Consider the following 20214-nt stretch of genomic DNA (forward strand, 5'->3'; position numbering starts at 1 on the left):
TTCCATTTGGCTCTGGACACTTGAGCAGTGAGTATGGTTCTCCTGCAGCTCCCTTCTGACACATGATTACGGTTGGTGATTATTTTTTCCTGTTGTGCCTCCTTACAGACTGAGTGTCTGACACATGTACAGAGCCCACAAGCTGCCATGAGCTATTTCTACATGTAACTAGGTATGATCTTTTCCAAAATGACGTTGTTAGTGTATTTTCTTATGGTGTAGTTACTCTGTTATTTATCTAATAGGTGACTACGCCTTGCAGCTTCCCCTACGTTATAGGCTTTTTAACTTCATTATGTGATCAGGCATGTTGCCAACTTTGAAGGCCATTCCACACATCTGAGTGATCTGGCTTGCCGTCCAGGTAATCATTTGCCTATCTAAACAGATAGTCCTAACGGTGGAGGTGTCTCTTTCATCACACGTGGATTATTTCCAAGTATCTCTTTTTTACATATATAAAAAAACAGCTTTTTAATACGTTTTCTGGTTTTTGTGACAGTCTTCAGGGCCTGGGAGGCACTGGTGGTGTTGGTGTTGAATAAATCTGGGTTCTTATACATATTAATTGTAACTGTTTCTGATTGTATAGGTGATTTAAGTGCCAATCTTGATAAAGGTCCGCATAAGGACCGAAACGTCGATGAAATACGGCATCAACAGTGAACCCGAATAAAAATATACTGAATTTACAAGTGACTTCAGAGACTAATTTCTGGGCGTGAGTGCACCTTCCACCTAGGTGGTTGTTGTGGTATATTGGTGGCCTCTCAGGTCATTAGGAGCACCCGCCGTCGTTATTATTTTTGATGAGAGTGCAGGATCTTCCAAGACTATATATATATATATATATATATATCTACTATATTAAAGTGAAAATTTGTCCTTCTGTCTGTCTTTCTATACAAATCCACAGTTTTATAAGGGAAGACAAAAAAGAAAGACTCTAGTTGGGGCACGCTTGCTATAATAAAAATTCTGTTTGTACACAGAAAAATACACATAATAAAATATCACCCCTACATCCAGTGTTATGATTTTTTTTAAAGATAATTGCAGTTGAGAATGCAAACTTATGTATTCATTAGGAAGCACCTGAGGTGAAAGTATTAAAACAATAGATATTCCGAAGATGTGAACAGAGGCAATAATCTTAATAATTGAGACTCAAATATTGTCCATTAGGTAGTGCCTTCTGTTAAGTGAAATCTCCTGGTATGAGTTATTTGCTGCATATAGGTATAGTGTGACCTGGAAGAATAAGTTGGGTAGATAGAATAAGTGGTAAGAGTCAAAGGTTGCTCCAGCACTTCTGCTTTTTGTAATTGGCAAGAAGATAAAATTACAGCACCCAATACTCCCTAGTGGTCTCCCATCTAGCTACTGATCAGGCTTCTGTCGAAGTCAAAAATCTTACATAGAGAGAACATACAGACTCCACACATATGAGTCGCAATACGTGCAGCGAGCACAGCAATATATGGTGACATACGACAAACACAGAATTTTTTTTTTAAAGGGGAGTAGAACAAGTAGAGAATCACTTCTCCGTAGTGCCCAATCCAGTTGTCAAATTTTTATAAAATTTTCTCCACCTCTACAAACTCATCTGTCACCAACCTCTATTCTGTTTCTCCACAGTTTCCTCTTCATCTTTTGCGTTCACACAGGGTGGTACAATACATGGACCCAATTACAGTTCAAACACTACATGCCTAATTGGTCCTTCAGAGTTCTGCCCGAACCCAGTATATCTCACCAGCACGATAACACCAGTATTACTGCAGTGTGCCTTGTCATGCACAAAGGGTGGAGGAAGGATGAGAATACTGGTGAAGGGAAATTTTGTATAGACACTGATATGCCTGTTGGTGAATGGCAAACCTGACATTTTTCTTTTTCATTTTCTCCTTCTTTCTCTCCTCTAGAGATGTTTTTTTCTTTTTTTTTTTGAGTTATGCCCATGATACTCTACATTGCAAACACACAGCGACTTCGTACAGTTAACACCCTTTAGGAATTATTGTTATGTATTGGTGTGCACTGATGTTTTCTCAAACTGGGTAGAGGCATTTCCTGCCGCCACGGATGCTGCTGTGTTTACCGCAAAGAAAAATTGCGCAGAAATTTGTGTGTAGATAATGGTACCCCTAGAAGTAGGAGCAAAGCTTGAAATTGGACTATTGTGATCATAGATACTGCCACTAGTATTATGTAGCATCGGAACCACTCCCAGATCTTCACTTAACAAATCACCCTCTTCGAAATTTGTTTTTGTTTTGGTATTTGTGTCTTTTTGGGTTTTTTTGGAAGACAATCTCATGTCATGATTGATCCGCACAATGATCAGAAATACACCAATGAGGTGACAGTACAGTACTTTATCGAGATGAGCCAGCATTTGAGAACTTGACAAAAGAACTTGAAACTGTTGATTGCTGGTATGCTAAATACTAACTGTCTTGATTGTGAACCAAGAGACTGTGTGATTGTTCTTACGCTCAGGTTGCCTAATAGACAGGTGGGAAGGACCATACCAAGTTTTGTTGACAGCACTATCCCAGTGAAAGTAGCCGAGAGAGAGACTTGGGTCCACAATTCCCATTGCAGGAAAGTCGGTAGTCCGGAAGAAACTCGTAAATGTAGTGAGATTGCAAAAGTATCACCAGAGAGTCTGTTCCGTAAAGACTGAGAGGTGGCACTGTTGAACACTACCTGCGCGAGCTAAAGGATCACAGAAAGACCAGTCATTGTAATTGATTTGCTATGGACAAGAGTTGTTTTGTTCTATTTCTCTTTTCTCTCTTTCCCGCTGACAAACATTTTTTTTCAGGACATTCTATTTTTGCAAGGTTTTTTTATGAGGAGTCGAGTGTGGGACTGGAACTGGTTCTGGAGGAAGGAGTGATTTCCTTATAGGATCCCAGGATTAGCCGATCAATTTGTTAAAGCCAGAGAAAGAAAAATCAAAGGTCTAGTAGTTACGGAGTTCGGAGGTAACGTGATAGGCTATTGTCTGAGGAATACTGTATTTTGTAGTTATTATGACCCCATATTTGAAGATGAGAGCATCCAGAGATGTCAGTCTAGAAATAAGGTGACAGACATCCCTTGAGTGATTACCACTGACTAGTGGGTAAAGGTCTTAAACCAAACGGAATGTTGGATGTGCTCACAGGTACCTCTAAGACGAAAAGATGCAGGATTAGTGCCATATTTTTTTTTTTTAGAGTTAGCTGAGGTACTTGAATTACACGGAAGGGGGAGGGGACCGATGGACAAAGAATATAATATAACTAGACCCCCTAGCCTTAAGAACCACCAGTACCATAGATAAATCCTTGGTATGTTTAAATCTCACCAATTTCAGGAAATTGGGAGGTAATCAGGAACAATCAGACAATGGCTATTCACACATTGCAGATAAAGAGCTCATTAATATATGTGGAAGAAAGGTTTATGAGTGGCTCTCCCCGAACTCCGAAAGTTTATGTTATTTAGGAAGGACACTACTTATAACTCTTGTTCAATTATTAAACAGACCTAGAATACGTTCCAGAAATGGAAACAATGTTCAGAAAATGATAGGAATATGTAGATCATGAAAATGTTATATGTCACTTTCACGATTTGTTTGTGTCTTCTTCATCTACCCAGCAGAACCTCAATCGAATCCGAACATCAGTGTACAAAGACGTAGGTACATGTATGTGTGAAATGTTCGTCCAAATCAGACATTATAGGCCAAAGCACTGTCCCAGCATACTCTATAGGTTGAATGTTGTCCCACACCCAACCAGTGGTCTCGTGACCGCTGAGTGCATATAGAGGATGTCTCGTCCTCCTCCCTGTCTTCCCCAAATATGGTCAAACATCTGATTTGTGAAATGAATACATACTTGTGTCTAGGTCACCGATTATTGTCTGAAATATTTTTTGCTTATGTTAATAATTTATGGCAGTTATTGTTTACTGCCAAAGGGTGGACTGTCGAAGTCAAAATATTACATAGAGAGAACATACAGACTCCACACATATGAGTCGCTATGCTTGCAAATACGCGCAGCAATATATGGTAACATACGCATTTACACAGACATGCCACAGAGATAGATTTGACACATATTTCATACAGCACATAATTATAACATATCAAGCGTCAGACATCATAATGATTTAAAATTATATATTGGAGTAACGTCATGTATGTGTATTATTGGAGCAGACCAAGATAGACATGTCGTGTTTGGTATTACAGTAACCAGATTAATGTGTAGATTCATTTGATGCTTGTTATTAAGTTATAGGACATTGCTATGAGTAGTTATGATTAAATGTATGAAAGCTAAAGTCACTCTTATTAGAACAATGGACATTCCAAGCAGGTGGTGGACAGGAAACTCAGGCCAGCCCTTTTGATGTCTTCAAGGCTGAACCTGGTTTGCATATGAATTGACCAGTGACTCCTCATGAATGAGAAAGTTCCCTCCCTTAGACTTGATGTGTGCACTCCCCCAAACTAGATAGGGCATTGCTGATCAGACACACAGGAGTTGCTGTTTTGTCCCAGACGATGGTGGAGTTGCTGCCAGACCAGTGCCTACATGATTTTACAGAGAGAGTGATATGGAGGGAAGACTTTATATGAGAAAAATATGGTAATTGTATCGCTGGCCTGTAACTGTATGTATTTGATTTAGTTTGTATTAACTGCTTACTGTATAAATTGTAACCATGTAACTATATATATATACTGCACATTGTGATATATTGAATACATATCCTTTTAATAACAAATATATACATCAATTAGCTTTGGAACTCAGATAATGGGGTAATTCCAAGTTGATCGCAGCAGGATATTTTTTTTTAGCAGTTGGGCAAAACCATGTGCACTGCAGGGGGGGCAGATATAACATGTGCAGAGAGAATTAGATTTGGGTGGGTTATTTTGTTTCTGTGCAGGGTAAATACTGGCTGCTTTATTTTTACACTGCAATTTAGATTGCAGATTGAACACACCACACCCAAATCTAACTCTCTCTGCACATGTTATATCTGCCTCCCCTGCAGTGCACATGGTTTTGCCCAACTGCTAAAAAATTTCCTGCTGCGATCAACTTGGAATTACCTCCAATGTGTGGGTGTATTGTTTTCTCTTATGGGATGCAGTGTTTTGCGATGTATAGCTCACATTCATAGCACATGGTAATAAGATGCGTAGGCATCTACACACATATATATATATATATATATATATATATATATATATATTAGAGTGGGCATTTTAAATATTAGTTAGAAAGCAATTTGGTATTTACACTTCTCACTGCTTTGCCTCCAAGATCAGATGAGATTGGGCGTGACCAGTGATGGCAGTAAAATCCAGGTATAACAAATGAGAGAGTGCATGGTTAATGACAGTTACCAAGGATAGTAGTACTTCTGCTGTCCACTGGTTGTGCACAGGTTCTCTGTTACTAAAGTATTGCAGAGAGATAGTCCTCTGGCATATGGATTAGAGAGTACTGAAAAGGAATTAGCTGGTAAATGAATAGGCTAAGGGCCCCGCCTTCTGCTGTCCACTGTCATATAATGGATTATAGCGGACAGTGGATGAGAGAGGTGGGCTGGCTTAGCCTATTGAAAAGGAAGAATTAAGGGTTAACAGGTATATGAAGGTGTAAGTATATGAGGATTTTACCGTAAATGTTCTAAAATAGAGCTAAGTGTCTGTTAGTAGACAAGCATGTGGTAATCCATATACATATAACTTATTGGCATCGACAATAGTCCATAAGAGTAATAATGTGTCAGATTCCTGTTTTTGCAATTATAACATATGACCAGTGAACAAGCCACCCTAACGTGAAAGGGCCATTTGTAGACGAGTGGCGCTGGACTGTGCACAGTTTAACCCACACATCTCCTGGTATTGTGTACACCCATATGGGTATAGAGAGAACATCTTTCTTGTATAGAATTTGCTGCTAAGATTTTCTTTAAGTGTACACCTATACTTATGTACCATCAAGACAGACCATTATTTCTGTCTTTTGCTGCTATGTAGATTAGTGACAATGAACCATCGAGCGATACAGCTGCAAACTAAACACAAAGCATATCACCATACAATTTGCTATTACTTTCTGCTGAACTGCTGCATTTTGTGGTTACTTATGCATGTATCTTCTTTGTATCAGATTTAATTATCTGCTTTAGTGCATCTTGATAATGCATAACAATGTCCACTGATTGATACTTTTTCAACTTTATGGGACTAGATGCTGGTCACATGCTACAAATGCAAACTCCGGAGTCTGATATATGATTGAATGTATTACTATTGCTAATGCTGACAAATTATATGTATATGGCATATCACATGCTTGACTGCTAACGGGCATTCAGCCCTTTCAAAAAGCATCCACGGTGCAATTTTCATATACCTGCACCTATATGCACCTGTTGGGCACTAGAAAAACATTTTTACTTTTTACTCTGTACTCGCATACGTTACCTTTTAGGCAATACAGCTACAAATTCAACAACAGTATATCAGTATGCAAATTGTTACTATTTTTCTGCTGACCTCTGTAGCTATTCATATATGCATCTTTTTTTGGTATCAGACGTAATTACAATTGTCTGTTCTGGTGCTCTATGATAATGCATATCAAAATCCATTGAGTGATACTTTTTCAAAAACACAGCACTACATGCTGGTCGTATATAATTGCAAAAACAGGAATCTGACACAATATTACATTTATGGACTATTGTCGATGTCAATAAGTTATATGTATATGGATTACCACATGCTTGTCTGTTAATAATTGCAAAAACAGTAATTTTACATATTATTGAACTTATGGACTATTGCCGACGCTAAAAAGTTCTATGTATATGGATTACCACATGATTGTCTACTAACAGACACTTAGCTCTATTTTAGAACATTTACGGTGCAATACTCATATACTTACACCTTCATATACCTGTTTGGCATGAGAAAAACTCTCTATCCGAACCTTAAACAACCCTGTATTTGCACATGTTACTTTTCTCCTATCCAGTAGGAAGGACTTGCACCTTTATCAATAGATCATTGAGCCTACCCTTAATTCTTCCTTTTCAATAGGCCATGCCAGCCCACCTCTCTCATCCACTGTCCGCTATAATCCATTATATGACAGTGGACAGCAGAAGGCGGGGCCCTTAGCCTATTCATTTACCAGCTATTTTCTTTTCAGTACTCTCTCATCCATATGCCAGGGGACTATCTCTCTGCAATACTTTAGTAACAGAGAACCTGTGCACAACCAGTGGACAGCAGAAGTACTACTATCCTTGGTAACTGTCATTAACCATGCACTCTCTCATTTGTTATACCTGGATTTTGCTGCCACATTTCACTGTTCACACCCAATCTCGTCTGATCTTGAAAGCAAAGCAGTGAGAAGCCTGATCAGTACCTAGATGGGAGACCACTTGGGAATATTGAGTGCCGTAATATTATCTTCTTGCCAATTACAAAATGCAGAAGTGTTGGAGCAACCTTTGACTCTTACCACCTATTCTATCTACCCAACTTATTCTTCCAGGTCACACTATACCTACACACAGCAAATAACTCATACCAGGAGACTTCACTTAACAGAAGGCACTACCTAATGGACAATATTTGAGTCTCAATTATTAAGATTATTGCCTCTGTTCACATCTTCGGAATATCTATTGATATTCTCAGTGCTTAAAGTGGTCCTAGAGAGGTGGTGGAACTCAACCCCCTCCCCACGGCGCCCATGTAATAAAGGTAGGCGCACATGGCAAAATGGAGTGTGGTCTCAAAAAGGGGTGTGGTCACACTATAGTAATAATGCCCACAGTAGTAGCACCCAAGTGGAAAATTTGAAGTGGGGGTATGGAAAAATGAAGGGCGTAATTATGTGTGCGCCGAAGGCGAGTGCCTTCCTGAAAAGGGGGTGTGGTCACTCAAACGGGGCGTGTAGTTTACCACACCATATACCCTTTATACACATTATGCACCACAATAGTAGGACCCCTTATTGGTGCCCCTTTCACATTATAGCACACAGTATGAGCCAAAATTCACATTATACCCAACAGTATGAGCTGAAATTCACATTATAGCACACTGTATGAGCTGAAATTCACAATATAGCACACAGAATGAGCCGAAATTCACATTATAGCACACGGTATGAGCCGAAATTCACATTATAGCAAACAGTATGACCCGAAATTCACATTATAGCACATGGTATGACCCAAAATTCACATTATAGAGTGACAGAGGGACAGGGAGAGTGACAGCAAGAACAGGGAAAGTGACAGAAAGAGGGACAGCAAGGGCATACAGTAGGGACTAGGGAGAGAGGCAGCAGGGTAAGATTACCTGTTTAGCAGCGGCGGTGGTCTGCGGTGCAGTGGATGAGTAGGCAGTGGTAGGCGTGGGGTGGAGGGGGCTGTGTGCCTCGGAGATAGTGCGGAGGAGGAGGCTGTGGCGTGCAGAGGTCCGAGGGCGGGGTGGCAGAGGAGGCTGAGGATGGCTGCAGCGGATCTGGGACCAGGCTGGCTTTATTATCCCTGCCGCCGCATCGAGCTCCTGTGACCACGGCGCTAATATTTCAAAGCTGCCGCAGACCGGCAGCCAATCAGAAACAGATTTGAACTAGAAGCACCGCGGTCACAGGAGCTCAATGCGACGGCAGGGATAATAAAGCCGGCCTGGTCCCAGATCTGCTGCAGCTGGGAGTCTGGAACCAGGGCTTCCAGTGCGGCGGCGATGGTAGGGGCGGAGGGACGGAGGGCGGACCGGGAGCTCAGCTTCTTTGTCGGCCCTGCAGTGCTCGAAGAAGTGCCATTATACCATACTGTTGTATACCGGCCCACTTCGAGCACTGGTAGCACGCCGTAATACACATACAGTAATGCCCACAGCAGTAGCACCCCATATACAAGGCCCACAGTTGTAGTGCCCCTTATGCAATGCCCGCAATAGTAGTGCCCCTTATGTCCCCAGGAGTGGTGCCCCTTATGAAGTGCCCCCTTTACAATGCCCTCATTAGTAGTGCACCCCATCAGTAATGCCCTTAATGGTAATGCCCGTGTAGTATTGCCCACAGTAGTAATGTTGCCTGTAGTAATGCCCCCAGTCGTTTAGCCCCCTGTAGTTTAGCCCCAGTAGTTATGACCCCACTGGTAATGCCCTGTAGTTATAACCCCAGGAGTTTACTCTCCCGCCCTTTAGTTTAGCCTCCCAGTGGTAATGCCCCCAGTAGTTTAGCCCTCATGTAGTTTGCCCCATGTAGTTTAGCCCCGCCTCCTATAGTTTAGCCCCCAGTGGTAATGCCCCCTGCAGTTGTGCCCCCAGTTGTTTAGCCCCCATGTAGTTTACCCCCAGTAGATAGCCCCCATTAGTAATGCCCCCATTAGTTTGCCCCCTTGTAGTAATGCCCCCCAGTAGTTATGCCCCCAGTAGTTTAGCCACCAGTAGTTTAGCCCCCTGCAGTTTGCCCCCTTGTAGTAATGCCCCTGTAGTTATGCTCCCAGTAGTAATGCCCTGGCCCCAGTAGTAATGTCCCCAGTAGTTTGCCCCTTTGCAGCTTGCCCCCAGTAGTAAAGCCCCCCAGTAGTTTGCCCCTTTGTAGTTTGCCCCCCAGTAGAAGCGCTGCCAGTACACATATGGGGGGGACACACCATACTCACCAAGCACCACACCCGCCTCAGTCCTCTCGGCTTCCGCCCCTCGGCACTATGGGAGAGACGTCATGACGTCTCTCCCATAGCGTGCACTGACAGAGCCGGAAGCTGGAGCTCAGTGGTGAGCTCCTGCGTCCGGCTTCTGCTGCGGATAGGGAGCCGGGCACCCGCTAGTAACACAATCTCAGCGGGCGCCCGGCATCTCCCTGCAACACAGAGACATCGAGTTAGGTGAGCCGGAGGAGTCGGAACTGTGTTCCGTCTCCAAGTGAAACTGACGGAAGTTGAATGCAGTTCTGCCCCGTTCCGGCTCACTTTAACCCCTGGATATTCTAGTTTTAATGCTTTCACCTCAGGTGCATCCTAATGAATACATAAGTTTGCAATTGTAATTATCTTAAAATATTCATAACACTGGATGTAGAGGTGAAATTTTATTATGTGTTTTTCTGTGTACAAACTCTTTTATAAACTTTATTCAATTAAATCTTAAGTTTTAAGAATTTTCATTATAGCAAGCGTGCCCCAACATAGAGTCTTTCTTTTTCGTCTTCCCTTATATCTATGTGTTCTACTGACTCTGGGAGCACCACCAACTTTAGAAATATCTGACACTCACTCTAGGGTCCAAATAAAATATCTACCGATGTTGGTTTTCAAGGGCCTTATAGAATAGGGCCTTCTTACGATACCACATTGTCTAGTGCGGCACCAAACAAACCCCTTTCTGGTGTACCGAATCCACAGTTTACAAGCGAAGATCGTGAAATTTGGAATACGAGCGTATTAAAACATGCAGGAGGCAACTAAAAAAAATAAGAATTTACTTACCGATAATTCTATTTCTCGTAGTCCGTAGTGGATGCTGGGGACTCCGTAAGGACCATGGGGAATAGCGGCTCCGCAGGAGACTGGGCACAAAAGTAAAGCTTTAGAACTACCTGGTGTGCACTGGCTCCTCCCCATATGACCCTCCTCCAAGCCTCAGTTAGGATACTGTGCCCGGACGAGCGTACACAATAAGTAAGGATTTTGAATCCCGGGTAAGACTCATACCAGCCACACCAATCACACCGTACAACTCGTGATCTAAACCCAGTTAACAGCATGATAACAGAGGAGCCTCTAGAAAAGATGGCTCACTACAGCAATAACCCGATTTTTTGGTAACAATAACTATGTACCAGTATTGCAGACAATCTGCACTTGGGATGGGCGCCCAGCATCCACTACGGACTACGAGAAATAGAATTATCGGTAAGTAAATTCTTATTTTCTCTAACGTCCTAAGTGGATGCTGGGGACTCCGTAAGGACCATGGGGATTATACCAAAGCTCCCAAACGGGCGGGAGAGTGCGGATGACTCTGCAGCACCAAATGAGAGAACTCCAGGTCCTCCTCAGCCAGGGTATCCATTTTGTAGAATTTTACAAACGTATCTGCTCCTGACCAAGTAGCTGCTCGGCAAAGTTGTAAAGCCGAGACCCTTCGGGCAGCCGCCCAAGATGAGCCCATCTTCCTTGTGGAGTGGGCATTTACAGATTTTTGGCTGTGGCAGGCCTGCCACAGAATGTGCAAGCTGAATTGTACTACAAATCCAACGAGCAATAGTCTGCTTAGAAGCAGGAGCACCCAGCTTGTTGGGTGCATACAGGATAAACAGCGAGTCAGATTTTCTGACTCCAGTCGTCCTGGAAACATATATTTTCAGGGCCCTGACAACGTCTAGCAACTTGGAGTCCTCCAAGTCCCTAGTAGCCGCAGGCACCACAATAGGTTGGTTCAGGTGAAACGCTGAAACCACCTTAGGGAGAAACTGAGGACGAGTCCTCAATTCCGCCCTGTCCGAATGGAAAATCAGATAAGGCTTTTACAGGATAAAGCCGCCAATTCTGACACGCGCCTGGCCCAGGCCAGGGCCAACAGCATGACCACTTTCCATGTGAGATATTTTAACTCCACAGATTTAAGTGGTTCAAACCAATGTGACTTTTTTGGAACCCAAAAACTACATTGAGATCCCAAGGTGCCACTGGAGGCACAAAAGGAGGCTGTCTATGCAGTACCCCTTTTACAACGTCTGAACTTCAGGGACTGAAGCTAGTTCTTTTTGGAAGAAATTGACAGGGCCGAAATTTGAACCTTAATGGACCCCAATTTCAGGCCCATAGACACTCCTGTTTGCAGGAAATGTAGGAATCGACCCAGTTGAATTTCCTCCGTCGGGCCTTACTGGCCTCGCACCACGCAACATATTTTGCGGTTACATCCTTCCTGGCTTTGATCAGGATAGGGATGACTTCATCCGGAATGCCCTTTTTTCCTTCAGGATCCGGCGTTCAACCGCCATGCCGTCAAACGCAGCCACGGTAAGTCTTGGAACAGACAGGGTCCTTGCTGGAGCAGGTCCCTTCTTAGAGGTAGAGGCCACGGATCCTCCGTGAGCATCTCTTGAAGTTCCGGTTACCAAGTCCTTCTTGGCCAATCCGGAGCCACGAATATAGTGCTTACTCCTCTCCATCTTATCAATCTCAGTACCTTGGGTATGAGAGGCAGATGAGGGAACACATACACTGACTGGTACACCCACGGTGTTACCAGAGCGTCTACAGCTATTGCCTGAGGGTCCCTTGACCTGGCGCAATACCTGTCGAGTTTTTCCCAACGGTTTATAATCATGTGGAAGACTTTTGGGTGAAGTCCCCACTCTCCCGGGTGGAGGTCGTGTCTGCTGAGGAAGTCTGCTTCCCAGTTGTCCACTCCCGGAATTGCTGACAGTGCTATCACATGATTTTCCGCCCAGCGAAGAATCCTTGCAGCTTCTGCCATTGCCCTCCTGCTTCTTGTGCCACCCTGTCTGTTTACGTGGGTGACTGCCGTGATGTTGTCCGACTGGATCAACACCGGCTGACCTTGAAGCAGAGGTCTTGCTAAGCTTAGAGCATTGTAAATGGCCCTTAGCTTCAGGATATTTATGTGAAGTGATGTCTCCAGGCTTGACCATAAGCCCTGGAAATTCCTTCCCTGTGTGACTGCTCCCCAGCCTCGCAGGCTGGCATCCGTGGTCACCAGGACCCAGTCCTGAATGCCGAATCTGCGGCCCTCTAAAAGATGAGCACTCTGCAACCACCACAGGAGGGACACCCTTGTTCTTGGTGACAAAGTTATCCGCTGATGCATCTGAAGATGCGACCCGGACCATTTGTCCAGCAGGTCCCACTGGAAAGTTCTTGCGTGGAATCTGCCGAATGGGATTGCTTCGTAGGAAGCCACCATTTTACCCAGAACCCTTGTGCATTGATGCACTGAGACTTGGCTCGGTTTTAGGAGGTTCCTGACTAGCTCGGATAACTCCCTGACTTTCTCCTCCGGGAGAAACACCTTTTTCTGGACTGTGTCCAGGATCATCCCTAGGAACAGAAGACGAGTCGTCGGAACCAGCTGCGATTTTGGAATATTGAGAATCCAATCGTGCTGCCGCAACACTACCTGAGATAGTGCTACACCGACCTCCAACTGTTCCCTGGATCTTACCCTTATCAGGGAATCGTCCAAGTAAGGGATAACTAAAATTCCCTTCCTTCGAAGGAATATCATCATTTCGGCCATTACCTTGGTAAAGACCCGGGGTGCCGTGGACCATCCATACGGCAGTGTCTGAACTGATAGTGACAGTTCTGTACCATAAACCTGAGGTACCCTTGGTGAGAAGGGTAAATTTGGACATGAAGGTAAGCATCCTTGATGTCCCGAGACATCATGTAGTCCCCTTCTTCCAGGTTCGCAATCACTGCTCTGAGTGACTCAATCTTGAATTTGAACCTCTGTATGTAAGTGTTCAAAGATTTTAGATTTAGAATCGGTCTCACCGAGCCGTCCGGCTTCGGTACCACAACAGTGTGGAATAATACCCCGTTCCCTGTTGTAGGAGGGGTACCTTGATTATCACCTGCTGGGAATACAGCTTGTGAATGGCTTCCAAAACTGTCTCCCTGTCAGAAGGAGACATCGGTAAAGCCGACTTTAGGAAACGGCGAGGGGGAGACGTCTCGAATTCCAATTTGTACCCCTGAGATATCACCTGAAGGATCCAGGGGTCTACTTGCTAGTGAGCCCACTGCGCGCTGAAATTCATTAACACGACGGGCCCCCCACCGTGCCTGATTCTGCTTGTAAAGCCCCAGCGTCATACTGAGGGCTTGGCAGAGGCGGGAGAGGGTTTCTGTTCCTGGGAACTGACTGATTTCTGCAGCCTTTTTCCTCTCCCTCTGTCACGGGGCAGAAGTGAGGAACCTTTTGCCCGCTTGTCCACGAAAAGACTGCGCCTGATAATACGGCGTCTTCTCATGTTGAGAGGCGACCTGGGGTACAAACGTGGATTTCCCAGCTGTTGCCGTGGCCACCAGGTCTGAAAGACCGACCCCAAATAACTCCTCCCCTTAATAAGGCAATACTTCCAAATGGCGTTTGAAATCCGCATCACCTGACCACTGTCGTGTCCATAACCCTCTACTGGTAGAAATGGACAACGCACTTAGACTTGATGCCAGTCGGCAAATATTCCGCTGTGCATCACGCATATATAGAAATGCATCTTTTAAATGCTCTATAGGCAAAAATATACAGTCCCTATCTAGGGTATCAATATTTTCAGTCAGGGAATCCGACCACGCCAACCCAGCACTGCACATCCAGGCTGAGGCGATTGCTGGTCGCAGTATAACACCAGTATGTGTGTAAATACATTTCAGGATACCCTCCTGCTTTCTATCAGCAGGATCCTTAAGGGCGGCCATCTCAGGAGAGGGTAGAGCCCTTACAAGCGTGTGAGCGCTTTATCCACCCTAGGGGGTGTTTCCCAACGCACCCTAACCTCTGGCGGGAAAGGATATAATGCCAATAACATTTTAGAAATTATCAGTTGTTATCGGGGGAAACCCACGCATCATCACACACCTCATTTAATTTCTCAGATTCAGGAAAACTACAGGTAGTTTTTCCTCACCGAACATAATACCCCTTTTTTGGTGGTACTCGTATTATCAGAAATGTGTAAAACATTTTTCATTGCCTCAATCATGTAACGTGTGGCCCTACTGGAAGTCACATTTGTCTCTTCACCGTCGACACTGGAGTCAGTATCCGTGTCGGCGTCTATATCTGCCATCTGAGGTAACGGGCGCTTTAGAGCCCCTGACGGCCTATGAGACGTCTGGACAGGCACAAGCTGAGTAGCCGGCTGTCTCATGTCAACCACTGTCTTTTATACAGAGCTGACACTGTCACGTAATTCCTTCCAACAGTTCATCCACTCAGGTGTCGACCCCCTAGGGGGTGACATCACTATTACAGGCAATCTGCTCCGTCTCCACATCATTTTTCTCCTCATACATGTCGACACAAACGTACCGACATACAGCATACACACAGGGAATGCTCTGATAGAGGACAGGACCCCACTAGCCCTTTGGGGAGACAGAGGGAGAGTTTGCCAGCACACACCAGAGCGCTATATATATACAGGGATAACCTTATATAAGTGTTTTTCCCCTTATAGCTGCTGTTTTATTTAATACTGCGCGTAATTAGTGCCCCCCTCTCTTTTTTAACCCTTTCTGTAGTGTAGTGACTGCAGGGGAGAGCCAGGGAGCTTCCCTCCAACGGAGCTGTGAGGGAAAATGGCGCCAGTGTGCTGAGGAGATAGGCTCCGCCCCCTTATCGGCGGCCTTATCTCCCGTTTTTCTATGTATTCTGGCAGGGGTTAAATGTATCCATATAGCCCAGGAGCTATATGTGATGCATTTTTTGCCATCCAAGGTGTTTTTATTGCGTCTCAGGGCGCCCCCCCCCAGCGCCCTGCACCCTCAGTGACCGGAGTGTGAAGTGTGCTGAGAGCAATGGCGCACAGCTGCAGTGCTGTGCGCTACCTTGTTGAAGACAGGACGTCTTCTGCCGCCGATTTTCCGGACCTCTTCTGTCTCTGTAAGGGGGCCGGCGGCGCGGCTCTGGGACCCATCCATGGCTGGGCCTGTGATCGTCCCTCTGGAGCTAATGTCCAGTAGCCTAAGAAGCCCAATCCACTCTGCACGCAGGTGAGTTCGCTTCTTCTCCCCTTAGTCCCTCGATGCAGTGAGCCTGTTGCCAGCAGGTCTCACTGAAAATAAAAAACCTAAAACTAAACTTTTCACTAAGCAGCTCAGGAGAGCCACCTAGTGTGCACCCTTCTCGTTCGGGCACAAAAATCTAACTGAGGCTTGGAGGAGGGTCATAGGGGGAGGAGCCAGTGCACACCAGGTAGTTCTAAAGCTTTACTTTTGTGCCCAGTCTCCTGCGGAGCCGCTATTCCCCATGGTCCTTACGGAGTCCCCAGCATCCACTTAGGACGTTAGAGAAATAGAAATCCCTAGCACCCCTAGGGGGCGGGACAGCAGCACAGATTATATCAGGAGACAACATAACTCCGGAATTGCTAGACCCATATACTCCAAAATTGGTACACATCTGCCTTACACTCTGGAAACAAACACTGTGGTGGTGGTGGGGGGGACGGACACCCCTAGCGGTGAGGCAGCAGCACAGAGTTTTCAGCAGACAGCATAACTCTGGAATGTCTGGAGCAATTTACACTAAATTTGCTACACAATGACTTACACTGTGGGGGTAATACACCACTAGCAGGGTCGGTTCTAGCCCTTGTGGTGCTCCGGGTGAAAATAGGGGTGTGGCTTCATAAAGGATCGTGGTCAGGTATGCCCCCTGTAGAGTTGTGCCCTCTGTAGAATTGTGCCCCAGTTTGTGCCCCCTGTAGAGTTGTGCACCTGTTTGTGCCCCCTGTAGAGTTGTGCCCCCGTTTGTGCCCCCTGTAGAGTTGTGCCCCCGTTTGTGCCCCCTGTAGAGATGTGCCCCAGTTTGTGCCCCCTGTAGAGTTGTGTCCCCAGTTTGTGCCCCCTGTAGAGTTGTGTCCCCACTTGTGCCCCCTGTAGAGTTGTGCCCCCGTTTGTGCCCCTTGTAGAGATGTGCCCCAGTTTGTGCCCCCTGTAGAGTTTTGCCCCCGTTTGTGCCCACTGTAGAGTTGTGCCCCCGTTTGTGCCCCCTGTAGAGTTGTGTCCCCATCTGTGCACCCTGTAGAGTTGTGCCCCTGTTTGTGCACCCTGTAGAGTTGTGCCCCCATTTTTGCCACTTACAAAAAAAATAAAAAAAAAATAATTAATACTCACCATCCCCGCTCCTGATTCCCGACTGCTGCTTACCTCCATCTCCGGCCGCTGGCGCCGCTCCTCGGATATATGGGAAAGACGTCATGACGTCTCTCCCATAGTACAGAATAGACACTAGCGGTCAATCATAACCCCTAGTGTCTATGTGCCGCTCCCACAATGCCGTGCGGTGCATCGCACACTGCACAGCTGTGACAGCACAGCACTGGGGGGCACCACCAGTAGCGGATCTAGCTACGGCGGCGGCGCCCTCCGGATGGCAGCAGCGCCATCCGGAAGGCGGCGCACCGGGAAACAATTCTGTGTGCCCGTAGCAAGATCCGCTATTGACCACTAGCACTCCTAGGGGTGGGCCAGCAGCACAGACTATATCAGGACATGCATGATATGTCAGTGATGACAGGGCTGCATGTGACAGGGCCAGTGACATGATGTGAGGAGGGGAATGCAGGTAGCACAAACCCACACACTGAGAGTTATATAGTGGAAGTAACACGGTCCCCCAGCAGCACAGAGTATATCATGAGATACATAACGTGCTGCGCTATATAAGAAACTGTAAAAAAAAAGCCAACGCTCATTTCACAGGGGCACTGACATGGGGTGGTCTTCAGTATGCCGACTGACGGGATCCCGGCGCACAGTATACCGGCGCCGGGATCCCGACAGCCGGCATACCGACACTTATTCTCCCTTGTGGGGGTCCACGACCCCCCTGGAGGGAGAATAAAATAGATTGGCGCGCGTAGCGCGCCACCGTGCCCGTAGCGTGGCGAGCGCAGCGAGCCCGCAAGGGGCTCATTTGCGCTCGCCACACTGTCGGTAAGCCGGCGGACGGGCTCCCGGCGCCGGTATGCTGGTCGCCGGGAGCCCGACCGCCGGCCTATCGTAGTGAACCCCTGACATGATGTGAGGAGGGGAATGGAGGCAGCAGGAAGCCACAGACTGAGAGTTGTATAGTTGGGATGGGTGTAGTACGGCTGACCGGCGGTCTACTGACCGCCAGTCAGCTTACCGACGCCGGGATCCCGGCAGCATACCGACGCCGGGATCCGGGCGGGGAAGGGCGAGTGCAGCAAGCCCCTTGCGGGCTCGCTGCGCTCGCCACGCTGCGGGCTCGGTGGCGACCTGCGGTCGCCACGGGTTCTATTCCCACTCTATGGGTGTCGTGGACACCCACGAGTGGAAATAGTCCCTGTTGGTCGGCATGCCGACCCGCGGGACAGTGACCCGTCGGGCTGGTGGAGGAGGTCATGTGACTGTCGGTCAGCTGACCGGCGGTCACATGAATACCACCCGTTGGGATGTGTCAGGGAAGCAAGATATGCATATATACTAGAGTGTGTCAGGGAAGCAAGATATGCCTATATACTAGATCTCCAACCAACGTATATTAATGAATAACTATCATTCGCATTTACCATCCTCATCCCGTAGCAAAGCACGGGTATTCAGCTATCTACAATGTTATTCATACTGTGTGTTTAATATTTACATTTATTTTTGTAAACAGACATTCTTAAAATCCCGGGCAACTCCAGCTAGTATATATATATATATACTGTATATATACACACATTACAAAAAAAAATTATATATATATATATATATATATATATATATATATATATATATACAGGGCCGGACTGGACATCTGGCACATGCCAGAAGGGCCGATGGCCAGGTGGGCCGATTTATTCATCCATTTCGAGTCCGTCTGCAGCACCGCCTCCTCGGCGGCGCTGTACTGAGCGGACGCGTCATTTGCATAGTGATGTCATGACGCGGCTGCGTCATGACGCGACCGAGCGGCAAGTACGAGTGGTGCGAGCAGGGGGAGCTGAGGGACAGTGAGACCCCATATGAGTCCTGCAGCACCACGTCCTGGGCGGGACGAAGCGGGCGGAGTTTCATGTGTGGTCATGACGCGAACGAGCCGGCCAGAGTATGAGACATGCGGGCAGGAAGGGGGAGCTGAGTGGGCGGAGTTCCATGTTAAGTCGCGCTGGGTATGAACTGAAAGGCGCGCGCGGTCAGGGAGCTGAGCAGCAGGTGCAATGCTCAGATGAAAGTGTCTGCCTGCCTGTACTCGTGCATCCTGCTCACCATGTGCACCGGCTCCTGCCTCCTCCACTCACCTGCCACAAGCATCCAGTTTGCCTGCCTGAGCCCCTGTTCCTGGATCCTGGCAGCAGCACAGCAGACAGACATCTGCAGCATCAGCACTGCAGGGAGAGTGCTGCCCCCCAGCTAGGTGTAGACAGATCCTTGTTGACTCTCACTCTCTTTCTGTCTGTCCTCTCTGCGCTCTCTCTCTCTCTCTCTCTCTCTCTCTCTCTCTATATATATATATATATATATATATATATATATATCCTCACCCCCTCTCTCTGTTCTTTCTCTCCCCCTCCGTCCCCCCCCTTCCCCCTTCACTACTGTGGCATAATTTGAATTAGGGTACTATTGTGTGGTCACGCCCCTGCCTAGTGAGACCAAACCCTATTTTTCGATGCACTCCTACGGCGCGCACTCTCCCCGCCTTGTGTATGGACAGGGACACCAATGCTCTTTATCTACTCAGGGCACAAAAATGTATACTTACAGCTCTGCTTTGGTATGCACAGATGTGTCCTCCTCTGTGGTCAACCCCACTGGCGTAACTACTGCCCCCGCAGGCCCCGCCGTGGCGTGTAATGGGGATTGTGGTGTGTGGCATAATGTATCACGGACATTGCGGTGTGTGTCATAATGTGTCACAGGCATTACGGTGTGTGGTATACTATATCACGGGCATTGTGGTATAATGTCTCAGGGTCATTGCAGTGTGGCCCTCATTCCGAGTTGTTCGCTCGCAAGCTGCTTTTAGCAGCTTTGCACACGCTAAGCCGCCGCCTACTGGGAGTGAATCTTAGCTTATCAAAATTGCGAACGAAAGATTAGCAGAATTGCGAATAGAAACTTCTTAGCAGTTTCTGAGTAGCTCCAGACTTACTCGGCATCTGCGATCAGTTCAGTCAGTTTCGTTCCTGGTTTGACGTCACAAACACACCCAGCGTTCGGCCAGAGACTCCCCCGTTTCTTCAGACACTCCCGCGTTTTTCCCAGAAACGGTAGCGTTTTTTCAAACACTCCCATAAAACGGCCAGTTTCCGCCCAGAAACACCCACTTCCTGTCAATCACATTACGATCACCAGAACGAAGAAAAAACCTCGTAATGCCGTGAGTAAAATACCTAACTGCATAGCAAATTTACTTGGCGCAGTCGCACT

General features: G+C 46.4%; 1 protein-coding gene, 1 long non-coding RNA gene and 1 pseudogene across 2 annotated transcripts in view; all 3 read left to right on the forward strand.

Moving 5' to 3' along the window:
• Nucleotides 1-20214, forward strand: part of LOC134884584 (solute carrier family 2, facilitated glucose transporter member 9-like) — a 150124-nt gene that overhangs the window by 22649 nt on the left and 107261 nt on the right. The window lies entirely within an intron of this gene.
• On the forward strand, nucleotides 109-816 carry LOC134884600 (uncharacterized). The gene is made up of 3 exons (XR_010168748.1): nucleotides 109-172; nucleotides 246-364; nucleotides 593-816. It is a non-coding gene; the product is annotated as an uncharacterized LOC134884600 (long non-coding RNA).
• Nucleotides 7398-7516, forward strand: LOC134949617 (5S ribosomal RNA; annotated as a pseudogene).

This window comes from Pseudophryne corroboree, chromosome 1 (assembly GCF_028390025.1).
Source record: "Pseudophryne corroboree isolate aPseCor3 chromosome 1, aPseCor3.hap2, whole genome shotgun sequence".
NCBI lineage: Eukaryota > Metazoa > Chordata > Amphibia > Anura > Myobatrachidae > Pseudophryne > Pseudophryne corroboree.